Source organism: Panthera tigris, chromosome A1 (genome assembly GCF_018350195.1).
Source record: "Panthera tigris isolate Pti1 chromosome A1, P.tigris_Pti1_mat1.1, whole genome shotgun sequence".
In the NCBI taxonomy this organism is placed as follows: domain Eukaryota; kingdom Metazoa; phylum Chordata; class Mammalia; order Carnivora; family Felidae; genus Panthera; species Panthera tigris.
In genome coordinates this window covers 181,797,671-181,811,997 of record NC_056660.1, presented here as the reverse complement: position 1 = coordinate 181,811,997, position 14,327 = coordinate 181,797,671, and positions in this window count along the sequence as shown.

Sequence of the window (14,327 nt, the reverse complement as noted above, 5' to 3'; positions counted from 1 at the left end):
GTCAGTAACAGTTAAACCACTGGCAGCTTAAGTATTCCCCATCAACCTGAAGCTATTTTGGGGCATGTTCCTGACACAGTATTGCAGAATTCCCACTAATAATCATTTCTTCTTCCATTAGTTATGACACTTTCTCTCAGTGTTACCTATACTCTAACATGCACACATGCACACACATATAGTATATTAAAAGGACATTAATTACAGAAGACGAGGCTTTATTTTTTAGATTTGAAATAAGAATGCAAGCTTCTCTTTAATTGAAGCTGAAGGTCTGACTTGAAAACAACACAACTAAGTAAATAAGCTAAATTCCCTCTAAATATTTAATTATTCTCTAAAAGCGTGGGTTCTTGTTTTTGCCCTCAACCAACCTCCTGAGTTCTGAGAGAATGTGCTTGAAACAATTTCACTCTTTCTCCACTCTCTCAAAGATATTACCAAAATTTTATTATAAGTAAGGCTATTTACAAGTTCTGTTTATTTTCTTTTTATTTCAAAGAAGGATTTTAGTTAAATAAATATATATATATTTATATATAACATATATATAATATATAACTATATATATAACATATATATAATATATACATAATATATAATGTAATATATAATATATATTAAATGAATTAAATATATATAATATATATTATTATATGTAATAATAAATTAAATATATATCTATGATGTATATAATATAAATATAAATATATATATATATATTTAATTTGTTAAGCTCGGGGCTCCTGAGTGAATCAGATGGTTAAGTGTCCAACTTCAGCTCAAGACATGATCTCATGGCTTCTTGAGTTTGAGCCCCACACCAGGCTCTCTGCTATCAGTGCAGAGCCCACTTCAGATCCCCTGTCTCCCTTTCACTGCCTTTCCCCAACTTGTATGTGCACACACTCTGTCTCTCAAAAATAAATAAACATAAAAAATTAAAATTTGTTAGGCTTAATGTTCAAAAGTGATCAAAGTCACAACTGTTAAGTCAGTGACTAAAAAGAAGATCAATGTTTTGTCACCGTTTGTTGAACATGGTAAAAAAGTACACCCTTAGTTGTTTCAATTTGCCCAACACTAGAGATATAAGGCATCATATTGGAGAAAAATGTGAAACAGGTATAACGCTTGTTTCTTCAGCTGTTCATTAGGTCAATCTGAGTTCTTAAGTATTGGATGAAGACATCCCTTCCATGGTCATACATTTTCAGGGATTGCAAAGAGGAAAAAACCACGTTAGTTTATTAATTAGGATTATATTACTTCTTTAAGTGTAAATCCGATATTTATTTTTTATTTATTTTTCATCAATCCAGTATTTAAAATGCTATTATTTTAGTTGTCCTGTGAAACAAAACAGTCTGTCTTGTGGAAAGACAAGCACCAGCTTAATGGATTGAACAACACCAAAAAAGAAAATAGTTAAATGTATCTCAGACTCAAGAAAATGTAATATTAGAAATAGACTTACAAACAATATTAGCTTGGGAAAAATTATTGCTAATGTTGGCTTAACAAGTCTTTTAGATTGTAATGAGTTTACAAGTTATAAAAATCAAGACAGAGTCACAAAAATGGCTGACAGAGTTAAACACTTAATGAAGTGAAAACCCAAGAAGACTCTATTGACTCCATGTTTGACTATTTCTAAAGTGACCACTAACAAAACATATCATCTGGATATCACCTGCTATGGGGATAGACTTCAATTTAATTCATGAAAAATATAAATTTCTCCCTGCTGGTGAAATTGTGTGTAATAATCTGTAAGAAAAGCTTCTTTTAGAAGCATTCCTTTTTCTGCTTTAGAATCCATTTGAGAACTTTTAAGATCTTATCTCTTAGCAACTTCTCAAATATACAATACAATTTTATTAACTATGGTCACCATTCAGGAATCACTTTCATTGATTTTTATTTACCTCAAATGTTTATGGAACTCCAAAATCAAATATACAAGTGGCAATTTTTAAGGATAATCTTGCTAAATCTTCACCAGAGTATACTTTTAAACTGGACACTTTTGATTTCAGCAAAACTCTTCCCAAGTTTTCAGAGTACAAGAGCTACTCATGAGGATCCCCTTTCTTCATCATCCTTATTATCCCCTTACCCTTTTACCTCTTTCATATTTTTGATCACTTCATTTTAGCACAGTCCCATAGAAATAATAGTTTCTGTCACAAGAAGTGGGAGGAATATGATGTAATGCTCTGGGTAATTTTGTTAAACCCACTTAGCACCTAATCCACTCAAGTCAAAGCTGGTATTGGAGTTATCACTCACTAGACTGGCTTTGTGCACAGAGCAATTCAATACCCACACATCTTCACAAATTACTGGTACGCATCCTCAGACAGTAGGCTGCGACAGCTGAAAAAAGATACCTCTTCAACTGCTAATTTTCTATATTTTTATTTCATTCTTAACACCTCTTTGCAGACAATTAGCTTTTTTCCCCTTTTCTTTCTCAGACTATTTTAAATTAGCCCATTTCAGGCTGATGAATGAGCCAAGTTACAGCCCATGAAGGAAGCACCAGCTGAATGCTAAAATGGTGCTCATTGCTAGAATGCAATGCCACATGTTTTATTCTTAGAGGCAAGCAATGGGATAGTAGCTGTGACACATTTCAAACCAATTTATTTGAGTAAATGTGAGATATATAGTGCATATTACTGAAGAACTATCTAAAGACCCCATAGGTGACTGGAAAGCTTTCTGGGTAAGTTTCTCATATATATATATATACATATATATATGGTTAACCTTTTTTTAATGGGTCTTATTGCTTTGTATTTTTGCTTTCTCTAGTGCGGATTACAATTCTTATAAAGATTCACAGTGAAAAATAATTTAAAAATCGAATGCAAAGGGGGAAAAAAGTATATCGATAAATCATTTGTTAACATCCCTCACTAGATACTTTTACTCTCTCTGTGAGATAACCTCTCTTCCTTGATTGCTGATCCTACTGGTTAAAACCAGTACAGGTATGAGATTTCTAGTCATTGTTTTAGAATAGTGATATCCAACGTAATCACCATAACTGCAAAGATATTCACATATTCAAATATTCTGGGTGACTAAAACATTCTTCTTTAGCAGCAAAGCTAAGCATTTGGATGGAAATCCTTCTGAAATCTGTCAAACATTACATTATTATTATTATTATTATTATTATTATTATGAACAGTATTAAGTATCTTTTCTCTCAAGGTCTCAGAGCCATCATTATGTTCTGCCACATTTTGTCAATACCTTCAAAGGTCTTTGAGGTCCTTTGTCTTTTCCCTATGTCATGGAGTGTTCTGTCTTCCCCATTTCCTGTCCATGGCTACCTTCTAATCCTCTGCGGTATTTTTTTAATGTTTATTTTTAAGAAAGAGAGAGAGAGAGAGAGAGACAGAGAGGCAGAGAGACAGAGAGAACACACATGCAAGGGAAGGGCTGAGAGAGAGGGAGAGAGAAATTCCCAAGCAGACTCTGGGCTGTCAGAACAGAGCCCAATGTGAAGCTTGATCCCAGGATGATGAGATCACCACCTAAGCCAAAACCAAGAGTTGGACATTCAAACAACTGAGCCACTCAGGCGCCCCAAATCTTCTTCAGCATTTTATTTATTTATTTATTTATTTATTTATTTATTTATTATTATTATTTTTTTAAATTTTTAGCATTTTATTTATTTTTGAGACAGGGAGAGACAGAGCATGAACAGGGGAGGGTCAGAGAGAGGGAGACACAGAATCTGAAACAGGTCAGCACAGAGCCTGTCGCGGGGCTTGAACTCACGGACCGCAAGATCATGACCTGAGTTGAAGTCGGCCGCTTAACCGACTGAGCCACCCAGGCGTCCTCTTCTTCAGTATTTTAAATACAATAATCTGAACTGCTACTGTTTCTTCTTTCCTCTGGAGTAAAACTCAAGGGCATTGTGATACATGTTTGCTACTCACCAGCAATTTCAGTCTGTTTTAGTTTTGTGACCACATGTAGAAGAGATGTGTGACCACTAGTCAAACATCTATCAAAGTGGGCAGGGAATATCCACTCTGAAAAAAGAGAAATATCAAAGATGTCACTCCATACCAGAAAAATTTCAGAGGTTCTGAGGAATGTCCAAGCAATTGCCCTAATTTGAGGAACACAAGTAAAATGAAGTCACCTTTGTTTCCACTTAATCTGCGCAGACAGACTTAAACATTATTCTAAAGTCCTTGTGCGGTTATCTGAGAATTTAACAATATGTTATGGATGTTAACTGATGATATGAAACTTTTCATTTGCTGATCTGAAAGCAAAATAAAAATAATTTCTGATTTATGTATTTATTTCTCTATTCCCCTGTCCTGGGAAGTTCTAAAGGACAGTAAATACTTTTATCCCACAAAGTGGCTTCATGCTTATCATTGTACACAAGATCTATACTATAGATTGGGGTCTATGTTTTTTTTTTTTTTCCACTGGAGGACCAAATAGTAAATAATTTTGTGTTTATGGGACCTATGTGCTCTGTTGTAACTACTTAGGTCTGTTGTTGTAGCCATAGGTAATTAAATTATCTAAACTTTATTTATAGATGCTAAACTTTGAAATTTTCTGTGTCACAAAATATTCTTTTTTAAACTTTTTTTTCCCCAAACACAGAGAATGCTAACCTTTCTTAGCTGATAGGCTGTATAAAAATAGTTTATGAGCTTAATTTGACCCATAGGCCAGTTTGTCTACCACTATACCAATACAGTACTTTAATCCCTTCTATCGAGGGTTTTAACAGCAGTAGAAATGGCATACAAACAACAAAGATTTAAGAGGTCTGCGTATAGTTAGTAAAAGGTTGAAGTTTTTGATAATGATTCTTTCTAAATATATTGATGATTTTAAAATGGAAAATTCCAGGCATTTTACAGAGGTTTTTGCTTATCTGTTCTTTGTTCTGAGTAGTTCTTACAGCATAACTTTTCAATAATACCCAGGCTTCCTGTTAAGAGGCAAACAGGCAAGTCTGATGTGGGGCCCAAGACTCTGCGTTTTTAATGGGTTCACAGGTGATGCCAATGTTGCTGGTCCCCCAATCACCTTTTGGGTAGCTAGGGCATAGAAAAAGAAAGAAACATAATAGAAAGCCCAATTTGACCTGATAAGTGATGATGAGTATATGTATGGGAGTGTAAATAAATGAAACCCCATGCCTTTAAATGAAGGGCATAGCCCTTGAAGAATAAAAGCCAAAGGATAGAAAAAAAAAGTAACATAATAAAATTACAGGCATTCCTCATCTGAAGGTGTTTTGATTTTGAAATTTCCAATTTTACAATGGTATGAAAGCCAAGATACATTGAGTAGAAACCATGCTTTGAATTCTGAATTTTGATCTTTTCCCTGACTAGTGGCATGTGTCGATAATCTCTTGTGAGGCTGGTCAGCCGCAGCCCTTAGCAGCCCCCAGTCAGGCATGCCATCACAAGCATAAACAGCCAATATACCATTCTGTACCCATACAACTGTTGTTTTTCAGTTTCAGTACAGTATTAAATACATTCCATGAGATATTCAACACTATAAAATAGGCTTTGTGTTAGATGATTTTGACCAACTACAGGCTAATGCAAGTATTTTGAGCACACTTAACGTAGGCTAGGCTAAGCTATTATGTTTGTTCAGTAGGTTAGGTATATTAAATGCATTTTCCACTTAAAGATATTCTCAACTTCAATGGGTTTATCAAGACATAACCCATTGGAAGTCAAACAGATCTGTATATAAATGGCCTCACCAAGTTAAGAATTGCAGAAACAGCCCAGAATACTTAACTTGTTAAACACTTAAGTCTACTGGCTCCTACCAAAAATATAACTTTAATGCAGACCACATTCATCCTAACTCTTCAAATATTTTTCACCTTTTTGCTAGATTACCAAATACCAAAGTAATGAGCAATCAAGTAAAAATTATAAAATACAAGGGCTATTAAAAATAGCTATGTACTCTGTAGGCTTACAAGTTGCATTTACTATTGCACACATAAATATGCAAGTGTGCATGATGTTTAAAATATATTTGGTCTGAGGATTTCTAATGTCAAGTTTCAATCCCATGCAAATGAAAGGGGCTGAATGCATAAACCTGTCAAAATGATGATTTTAATGGAAATGTCAAGATACTTCTGAAAGCCAATATAATAATCCCTTTTATGCAGCACTAGGAAGGAGCCTATGATCCTAAAAGAACTAACCTGTCACCCTGCACTATACGTTTCATCCTATTACCATCCTCAGCTCCATTATCTAAATGACCAAGCACTCCTTCAATTCTAGGGCTAAATGATGTCATGACATGACTATCATCATATTTATACCTCATAAAATTAGAAAGGTTATTAAACATAATTTGACCTTTGGCATACTCTAATAGAATCCTGATTTTTTCTGTTTTCCCTCTTTTTCTCCTTTTTTCCCTCCATTCACTTGCATCACTCATTTCAATTCTTTTTTTTCTTCCTTTCAGATAAGTTGTTTCCCACTTACACTGATGTTATGTTGCATGACCAAATCAGAGATTTTATAAGTTGCAATTTTTATTCTAGTGCTTCCTAATTATTCTCCAAAGCTGCCACTCACAAGAGAGATGTTACTTCCATTCAAACCTAAATTCAATGCCAAGTACATATGCCCTTGAAATTTTTCTAAAGCATTGGGTGATGTGGGGTCTGAGATGTCTTGCTGTTTTGTGGTTGCTATTGTCTTTAACTCGCTGGTACTACAGTACAGAAGGTTATTAGCTATGCTTATCTTTGTTGGTTCACTCTGATCAAAACATATTCAAAGAACAGGTGCTTCATGATGGACTAAGGTCATGCATTTGGTATGTTGTACAATTGAGAAGGAAAGAGTATTCATCAGAAAATTTACAGACTCCTGTGCTGTATAACAACCTTCTCTCTAGCATTTAAGATACTTTTAAGTAGATTTAACAGAAATAGTTATGTTTATAAATGCTTCAGAATAAGGGCAATGAGCTGTTGGGGTGTGTGTGTGTGTGTGTGTGTGTGTGTGTGTGTGTTCCTTTCTTTGGAGTTCAATGCTAATTTATCTTGTCGTGAATGTATATGCTTTCTGTTCCAAAGCCTTCTCAACACAGAATCTTATCTTTGTTTCCTCTAGAGTGTTAGTTATTTCTTAGCATTCTCTGAGCTTCCTTGTTAAGGTCCCTGATGCCAATGGCTTCCAAGTGCAGAGACATTTTCACAATTAGTTTTCCATTGAAGAAAGTAGTCTCTTGCATTCACAGCTTCCTGTTCTCTGTTTGATTAATTATGGCATTTATTTACACTCAGTAGCTATTTATTAAATATATACTACATGGCAAAAAAAAAAAAAAAAAAAAACAGTCCCTGCTTTCAAGGAATTTGTAGTCTGGCAGGTCTTTAGGCAAGAGAATGGATAATAAAATATGATGTGATATGCCAGCTTTTAAACCCATGAATCAATCAGTATATATTTATGAAATTAAAAGTAGGGACAATCATCAAGACTTTAATAGACATAGATGTGGATGTAGATAAAAATATACAAATAGAATTATTGGCTCTGAAGAGATTGAAAACTAGTAGGAGAAAAAATAATAATATAAAGAGAAAGCCTTGTTACAAGATATTATAACTGTCATATATTCTTATTAGAGGCAGAAAGTCCATAGGAAATTAATCCTTCTCTTGTAAGAATTCTTTTCATACCTGGTGTCCAGTTTGGCAATAACATTTTATTCTTTGTTCCATATTTGCTTGATCACAGAATGAATAATTTTTCTCCCTCTGCATTTTATTTTATGAAATGACTACCAAGATCACTCTGTTTCTTTGGTCTTTCTTTATGTCCTGACTTTAATTTGTCTATGTTTTTTTATGTAGAGTGATTGAATTGGTTTGATCAGACTACCATTAAAAATACCATAGACTTCATGGTTGAAGAAATAGAAACTTATTTTCTCTCAATTTTGGAAGCTATAGCCCCAGGTCAAGGTGCCAGCAGATTCAGTTCCTGGTGAGGAACTGTCATTTCACAGCTTTGTAGTTCTAATCAAATAACAATGGTCTTATCTAGGCTAAGAAAATGGCTATCATTCACAAAAGAACTAGAAACACACTTCATATCAAGATGGTCCTATTTATTTTTCTGTGCTTGATCATAGTCTCATTTTGACTTTAGCTATAAGAGAAGACACATGCATACACAGACACACATAGTCCTTGCCAGAGAGCTGATTTCTTATTGCACTTTTGAAATACATCTAATCTTAATAGGCTAGGAAAACAACAATTGCAAAAACAACAAAGAATGGGAATATAACTACATTGCTTTTTCTATGAAAAAATGTGTGTGTTTTAAGTTACCCAGTTAGTCTTTCTACCTCCTCTTTGCTTTGTAATTTAGCCACTGTACTTCCAATGTAGTTGTCCTCTTACACTGTGTTTTTTTCTTTTTAAAAATTAATTTAAAATGCACATAACAAAGTATACCATCTTGACTATTTTTGAGTGTTCAGTTCAGTAGTATTAAAGACATTTACATTGTAGTGCACCCAACACCACCATCCATTCCCATTACTTTTCTCATCTTGTAAAACTGAAAACCTATACCTAAATCTGTATTAAATAATAAGTCCATATTCTCCCATACCTCAGCTTCTGGCATCCACCACTCTACTTTTTGTCTCTATGATGTTGCCTACTCTAAGTACCTCATGTAAGTAGAATCATACAGTGTTTGTCTTTTTGTGACTTGCTCATTTCATTTAGTATAATGTCCTCAAGATTCATCCATATTGTAGGATATTAGAGAATTTTGTTCCTTTTCAAGGCTGAATGATATTCCATTGTATGTTTGCCACATTTTGCTTATCCATTCATCTATCGATGGATGTTTAGGTTACTTCCACATTTTAGCTTTTGAAATAAATTCTGCTTGAATATGGGGATACAAACATCTCTTCAAGATGCTGTTTTCAGTTCTTCTGGATATATATTCATAAATGGAATTGCTGGATCACACAGAAATTTTATTTTTTCATTTTTTGAAGAACTTCTTGCACAGCGACTATACCATTTCATATGGCCGCCAACAGTATATAAGGATTCTACTTTCTCCACAGCCTTGCCAACACTTGTTAGATTCTGATTTTATTGATAGTAGCCATCCTAAGGGGTATGAGATGATTATAGCACTAATTTTTATCACATTACTGTATTGCTCAAAAACCTTTTATGGCTCCCCAGTACCTTGAAATAAACTACAAATGCAGTTTGTATATACTGTCAACAGCAAAGCTTTTAGAGTTACATCCCCTTAATGCTATATATAAAGCCCCCTGCAATCTCACTGGCTTCCTCATTATCTCCTAAACTTTATACATATGTTTCCTCTTGCACGCATGCTATAATTTGCAAGTTTTCTTCCAGGCGATACACATTTCCTTTCACCTAACCCAGTGCTTCTCTAGGAAACAATATTGGTATTTAGGGCAGAATAATTTTTCCTTCAGCACATTTTTCCTACATCTCTACAAAATGTTAAAAATCCCTAGTCCTTGCTCATTAAGTGTCGGCAGAACTCTTATATTGTAGTAACAGCCAAAATGCCTCCACACATTTCCAAGCACTATTATTGAGGATTCTGCTGCTCATAAGTAGCAGAAAGGACCAATGGTTTAAGCAAGTAAGTGACTGTATTAGCCAATGGAATTGAAAAATTCAGGGGAAAGTTTGTAACTTCAGGTACATATGGATTTACTAATGTCTAAAAGATTTGTTCTTGGGTACTGGGGGGCTCAGTCAGTTAAGCATCTGACTTCCTCTCAGGTGGTGATCTCATGGTTTATGACTTCAGCCCCATATCAGGCTCTGCACTGATAGTGCAGAGCCTGCCTGGGAGTCTCTCTCCCTCCCTCCGTCCCTCTCTCTCTCTCTCTCTCTCTCTCTCTCTCTCTCTCTCTGCCTCTCTCCTCTTCTCTCTCTCTCAAAATAATTAAATTAAATTTAATTTAATTAAATTAAAAAAGTAAAAGATTTGTTCTCACTCTGTGTAACGGTTCTGTAGTACAGTATATTTGTAGATGGGTCTTCCTCTGTATTGATTTCCAGTACTATCAGACTTATCTGTATAAGCTCTCTTTCAAGCAGAAAAGAGATTTTTCCCCTTCCCAGTCACTCAAACAAAAGTTCCACTTATGTTCTAAATTGTCTTGGCTGGGGTCAGGATCCTTTATAAAGGCATCACTCTGGATGGAGAAACATAACATTCTTTTGCATGCTCCTCAAACTTGGGGCAGGATATGGGCTACCATTTGGAGAGAGGTAGTTCACCAAAGAAACATAAGGTACTATTACCAGGAGAATGAATAACAGATGCTGAGTAGCAAAATAGCAAAATGAAGTTACCTATAAAAAATACAGTTGCTTAATCTTAGGCAAAGAGTTTTGATTCTGAGCCACTACTCTAAATCAATAATGTGTAAATAATGGCAACTACCTTTCAGGTAGATAATGAGAGATTCAAAAAGGAAAGTGTATAACAAAAAACCTGGAACATCTGTGCTGAAAACTTGCCTCATTCCGTTTACATACCCTTCTAACATGCTAATCAGAGGTGGTTTTTAAAATAACAATTGGTAGACCTGAGCAACACCTCTTCAGTTTGGGGAACCTGACATGTCCAGCTGGAAATCAACCAATACACCACACCATCCCATACAGCTGCTTATCCACTTTGGTCCCAGTAAAATTCTTCAGAATTATTTCTATCTGCACGCATCTCTCTTCATCCTTCTAACTAATCCGCGGTGGAACTTTGAGTAGTTTCTGTCCGAAATCTTGTATCACCAAAGACGACTTTTATCATCCCTACCCCTTCACATTTCATAATCTTTACTACTTTACATACGTGATACTTGCATTTAGTCTGTAAAACCTGTTTTTAATCATTGAATTTCTTGTTTTGAATAATAAAAGCCATACATGGGTTAGAGCTATAGAAACACTAGTTCATATGATTCCTCCCTGCGCTCATCATACCTCATTAACCAGAAAGGTATTGAGAAACCCTGGATGAAAGTAGCTGGGTGTATGGAGCTCCCTACACTTGCCTGTCCACTCCTCAATGTTCTAGTAGTCTCTGTGAACACAGAGGAAAAACCATTGATGCTTGATAAAGATTATAGTTTTTAGATTCAGGTTCTCAGCTTTGCAATAATGAGCTGTGTGATTTTGGACACATTTCTTTACCGTGTGAATCCTCAGTTTATTCGTCTATAAAATAGAAATTATATCTTTAGTTTTCAGGGACAAGATGAGAATTGAAAATCAATCAACCAAAATCCCTGACAAGCAGCTATTCAGAAAATGCTTCTTCACATTTTATAAAGATGATGGTTTTTATGGCATCTCTGCCACCTTTGTTGGTTATTTAACGATTAGCCATATGTCATTCTTGCCATCTCAGTTTATCTGGAAATATTTTGTATCCATGAGCCCCTCTGCTCTGCTTTGCCTACTACAGTGCTTTATAAACATTAAGCATTGGGTAAATGAATGCATGAATGAATATGTTTGTTAAGTAGATCTTTGAAAATGAGAATGGAAATGACTTGAGAGATCTTACGTGGGACAGATAAAGCTGTGGAAAATTTTTTTTACACATAAACATAGTTGTTTTTTTTTTCTATGAGAAAAGTCATATTTTTTCAGAATTTCAAAAAAATAAGTTGTATCTAATATTCGAACAATTTGATAATTTTAGACAAAACCAATATTTTTTATTAAAGCCTATTTAATGTTAAATCTTCATAAAACATTCTGATATGCCAGAGAGAAGTTTGAAATATGAATCAGAAATGAGGGTCTGAGCTTCCCATTTCAATTCACAATTTCCACTTTAAAAAACAAGGTGGTTGGACTAGACAGTTTTTCAGATTCCCTTATTCATCAATTCTGTGAGCCTTGCTATGATACTGAAAATACTTTTAGGGATGCCTGAGTGGCTCAGTCGGTTGGGCATCCTACTTTGGCCAATTAATCTCTCCATTCGTGGGATCAAGCCCTGCATTAGGCTCTGTGCTGACAGCTCAGAGCCTGGAGCCTGCTTCAGATTCTGTGTCTCCCTCTCTCTCTGCTCCTCCCCTGCTCACAGGCTGTCTGTCTCCCTCTCTCTCAAAAATAAATGAACATTAAAAAAAAGGAAATAATTTTAAATGCATTTCCAAGTGGACATGCTAAGTAGAAAACAGAATATTCTCTAAATATATCAGGATTAGAGCAAGTTTTTTATGATCCAAACCAGAGAAGACAAGGGCTACTACTCTTTGGAGTTCACATTCTTTTGGAATAAAAGTAAGCAAAATATCTAATATGATATAAAGAACACAAATCAGGGAAATGTGATAAAGAGTGACTGATTTTGGCCAAGTTAGTTGAATGGTCCAGGAAAGTCTTTCTGAGGAAATCTGAACTATGCCTAAAAGGAAGAATCCAACCATGCAAGAGTGATGGTAGAAAGGAACATTGCAAGAGAAACACCTAGAAATGTCAAGTCCTAGAGGCTGGCTGGGATTAGCATGTTAGAACCAGAGAAGGAGAAGACTATTGGGATTATATTAAGATAAGGGACAGAGGTGGGAAAATACCTTGAATGAGTCATATCATGGCTCCATCATAGACAGTTTCATAGAGAGATTGCAGAGCTATAAGAGTTTAGATTTTGAATTTTATTCTAAGTGCTTTGGGAAGTGATGGTATCAGATTTATGTTATTAAGCCTCGCTGTGTAAAAAATTCACATTCCTAAGAGCTAGATTTATTTATTTATTTATTTTTGTAATGGTGAAGTCCTGATTCACATAAAAAGAAACTGTTGTAAAAGAATGATTTGTTATTAAAAATCCCTTCCAAGTATCTGCAGCTATTTTATTCACACGCTTTAATCAATACTCAAGGAACAGGTTATAACGTCGTTTAAACGAATCAAGTTCCTGGCTGGCACAGTCATTGCCGGCATGTTCAAACGTTCCAGTTGTTTTTTAAACTGCATTTTACACCAGGGGAAATTGCGCAGAGTAAATGTCAAGGATTCACTAGGGGCATTACAGTTTCCGAGGCATGAAGCTAATACATATTTGTCTCATTACTGTCAGCCGATCAACTTTATTCCGTGGATGGCAAGGGCTGGTAGCTCTTAGGAGATGTAGTTACAAACGACCTTTGGGAGGTCGTGGGGACCACAACTTCCAAAATTCACAGTAGTGTCAGGTTATTAATAAGAAACTAGGGAAATGATGTTCACAGACTTTTTGATATTTGACTTCCTCATAGAAACAGGTGTGTGTTGGGGGGGGTGGGGAGGTCACATTGTTGAGCTCTGATTCATCAAACCTTAAATTGGAGACAGCATAGAGCATTTGAGTAGGCAGCTTAACCCACTCCGGGGGTTTCCATAGTGCCCCGCAATTTTCCTGAGGTAAACATGTTTTGCAGAATCATCAGGCTGTTAGTAGTCTTTTGCTTGGATAATTCCAAAAGACAGACGGGAAAGAAAATCCTGATTTCTTGGTGAGGGCACTTGTGCAGTATGGGAATCAGGTTTTCTGTGTGTCCAATCTATGTGGGTTTATTCTTCATATTTTTTAATTGGGCTTCATGATATTTTGGAATAGATTATTTTATTTTCTTATTGTGTTTTCATTTTATTTGAAACTACCATTTTCAAATTATTTCTTCCCTGAGGTATTTAGTGGTGAAAAGCATCTCTAGGTAATTATTTTTTAAATTATGCTAGAATTTATTCATAATCATAGGGTGTAATATATCATAAACTTTCAATAAACAATCAGTACTGATGAAAAAATAGTGTGAGAGATATCTTCAACTACTTCTGTTTAGTTTCTTCCTAACTAAACGCAGTAGTAAGGGACTTTCTCTCTATTCTATGCCCTCCTCTTTGGCCATGGCCCTGCCACCTATACTGGAGAGATTACAGGCAGGGATATTTGTGGCATTTTCCAGTGTTTATAGTGTAAATACTCTACCATGACTGACAGCAAGTGGCTTGCAAGATTCCTGAAACTTTGCCCTCATACAACAAGCAGAAGACATAAGAGAAAATCTGACAGGGATACTCCTCACAAAAATGCCATGGCAGAACATAGGCTGCTGTGGAGAATGCTCCTACAGGATACACAGGGGATGGACAACTACTATGATTCTGAGCACAGGCAAAATGGCATCAGTCCTTAAATGGTAAAGGACTCACTCTAGGCATTGGACAGGTTTCT